Here is a 3,805-nt window from a genome sequence, read left to right as displayed (position 1 = left end):
TTTTTGGCGTTATTATTATGGCAGTTAAACTTAATTTACCTTGATAGTTTTTTTTTTATTTTCCTGATAATACCCACTCATTTTTACCTTTTTCAAAAACGGCAGACTTTCATTTTCCTGCGCCTCGGCTGTTTCCTCCCCTCGGAAATGACAAAAGCCTGTTTCGACTGCTTTGTATCCCATCCCTGCAGCCACCGCCGCCGCCACCACCACCACCCGCCTCACACACCGGTAGGAAAACGCGCCTCTTAAAAGTATTTAAACGTATTGTTCGCACAGAAGAAAGCAGACATCACAAGTGCCTTTTATAGTATAGTACAACGCCGAGCTGCATCTTTTGTTCGTCCGACCACTCGCTCCGGGCGGGCACTTACCACTCTGTCAAATGTGATATTATAGGAGAAAATTGTCGACCGAAAAGTGAAAAAAAAATGTTTCTCCCCCCCGTAAGAGGATCAATAAAACGAAAAACAAAGAATCGTCAAATTTTTACATAAATCCGATTCCGCGTGCTGGTGCGCGGCGGCGGCATTACCATCGCGAGTCACTTATATTATAATATAATAGAGTCTCTAGCATGATCGATTACTGCGCCTTGCACAAAGCCACCACGGTGGTCATATTCGCGATCTATCTTTTGTTAGGTACACACACACACAAACGCACATCTATATTTTTGTAAATCAACTCACGTCTGACGCCCGGCTTAAAGAAGAACGATGACAGTCTATTACGACTAAATACCCTATACGTGGTCATTGTACCCTATCTTTTACCGGAATTGTTTCATTGGTCTTTTATTTGACCCTATTATATTATATTATAGGTACATCACGCACGAAGTACACTTGGACGCGCACTCCAATAAATCGCACTTGATTCATTTTTATACGTTTTTATTACTTCGAGCAAAGAGAACATAATATACGTGTAGTTATTAATTTCTTGTAAAACAGTTTACGTTTTAGGCACAGTTTATCTATACCTATACATTTTATAGCATAGAATACTTTTATTTAAATATTTTTCGACATTTTGAGTTCATGTCAAATTATATTGTTATACCTATGAATATCATGTGATATGTAATTAACGTTGGTATACCTGCCAAATTTTTTTCATGCATTAATTAATTTTATAATTTGTAATTTTATTTGTTAAAAATATTTTATACGTAGGTACCTAGGTACTTAATTTTGCTATCAAAATTAAATGTATTAAAACAAATAGTGTTATTTTTTGTCTGGAATAACGTCATCATCTGAAATCGTATAACAAGTAAGAACGAAAATGAAGAGAATAATATTAGGTATGAAAAAAACGGTCTAACAATAATTTACCGATTAATATTATACATTTGTAGATTGTAGTAAGTGTAAGTTTAAAAAAAGTTAATATCACTCTTCTGATTGACTGCTGATATAAAAAATACAAAAGAAAAGAACAAAGCGATAGTGTTTACGTATCAGAACCCTTTGAAGGTGTTAATTTTGGACAATACAACCAGCAAACACAAATCGTACTGTTACATAATGGAGGTGGGTCGACCGAAAGGCAACGTAGTTTCACGGTTCGTGTATTAATTAATTCATAAACTGAAAACCATGAAATCTTAAGTAGCTGTACACGCTGTGGTGCATTTGTGCATACTAATTCAGCTGTCGCCAAATTATTATTATTTATTAACAACAATTATTGTACCGAAAACTAAAAAGTTATCTACCTAGTAAGTTAATAATAATTTGTATTATTTGTATTATTGTCTCTTAATATTTGTATATCTCTATGTATGTACGCCTATATTGTATAATTATCTTTATCGTAAAATCATTAATGCATGCGTATTATGTTGATCGAAATTAAATTTTGAATCGATCGTGAATGGTCGTGAAATATTTAAAAAAATATATTGGTAAATATAATAGTAATATGATCCAAGTGTACACATTATTACTTCTCAAATTTCTTAGATTATTAATTTTTTCCACACTTATTCTATATATCGTGATAATCCATATTCTCTTGACATAGAATGCACTTCATATTCACACGTTGTGTTTTATTCATAGTGCATATTAGTATCACGTTTATACAGCTGCAGGATGTCTATGAGTTTAATGAACGTCCTAAACAGTTGATTACACCAGTTCCTCTGTTATTGTTCACCAATCACCTCACTGCTTTCGTTATGACGTGTGTACCCAATGTAATATTACTCTGAATATGTTTGAGTGCAAAGTGGTCAATTATAAACGGGTAGAATGTGGTCGGCCTGTGTTAATGGGGTGATGTAAATCAACCAATCAGAATTCAGAGTATATAAGAGAATATCATCAGTTTAGTTACGTTTATTACCTATAATTTATATTTAGTATATTACAAACAATAAGGTAAGAATAAATTATTAATTGCTGTCTTCGTTCAGTACACTATTTCATAATAATCAACACAAGTCAAAAGACAATCTCGACATTTATATTGAGGGTCCGGTTACTTAACGATTTTTACAAAACAATGTCACCGGTAGACAGCTGGTAGATAGGTAGTCATATTATAACCGACTTTTGCACAACTAATATACATTCATTATAAAGGCAGGTAGGTACCAACAAAATGCCCATATTTACTTATTATAGGTTTATTAAGAAAATTACGTAGTTAATATTACATACATGACCTAACTAAAATGTAAATTGAAAATTCTATAGTTACCTTTTAATATGACGTTTTGGAAAGTATTGAGGAGTGCTTATACCAGATGAAAAAGTGATAACTGCTGATTACAATCAAAACAACGACAAAAATGACATAGGTAGTCAATTAGATCTGTCTTATAATTGATATATATATATATAATAAATATTTATAGAGAGAGACTCTTCGCTTCACTCTGAATCAAAACATATAAAATGTATTTTAAAATTACATTTACTCTACGGTGGCTAAACATAATGGTTTTAAATTAATTCGCTTGAGCGAAGCGAGGATACAATTGATTGTTCTTGCCATTTTATTTTTATAGAACCCTTTTAAGTGATAGATGTGCTTTTACTTAAATGATTTCACGTGTAGTCGAGCAATTGAGAATTATGGAGCACTTCATTTTGAAATTAAATATGTTTTTAACGAATCGAAAGTCTAAAAATAAGAATTCTTACACTGGATATTCGTTGTTTTTACTTATATATATGAAATTTGATGATGTCATTAAACAATAATGTAGTTCATCTACATTTATATTTTCAATTCCAATAATGTTTGGTCCAGGGCTTGAAATCGAAATAAAATTTTTCGATTTTAATTTCAATTTTGCTTATCGATTTTAGTTCTTTTTGATTTAAATTTAAAAATAATTTATCGATTTTAGTTTTTTTCGATTTCAATTTAAAAATAATATATCAATTTTAGTATTTTTTGATTTTGATTTAAAAATAATATATCGATTTCATTATATTATGATTTTGATTTTAAATATAATTTTCTTTTTTTCAATTTTAGATTACATTTTAAAATTTAAATATCAAATTTATACTATTATTATTTCAATGTCACTGAAATATTTTCAATTTATGAACTTAAACTATACATTTTTGATTATTCTTTATTACTTTTACATTTCAATCAATGTGAAATTTAGATTAGATTTTAGATTCTGATATTGATTAACTTTATCAATTAAATTTCTGTCGCAACCAGGCCCGTATTTAAGGGAGGGCTCGGAGGAGCAATTGCCCCTGGCGGCAGTATAAAAATTAGGTTTAGGGGCGGCAAAATATTGAAATGGTCAAAAATGTAAAATGAAGGT

Source organism: Metopolophium dirhodum, chromosome 9, assembly GCF_019925205.1.
Source record: "Metopolophium dirhodum isolate CAU chromosome 9, ASM1992520v1, whole genome shotgun sequence".
Classification (NCBI taxonomy): domain Eukaryota; kingdom Metazoa; phylum Arthropoda; class Insecta; order Hemiptera; family Aphididae; genus Metopolophium; species Metopolophium dirhodum.
This window is presented reverse-complemented; position numbering follows the sequence as displayed.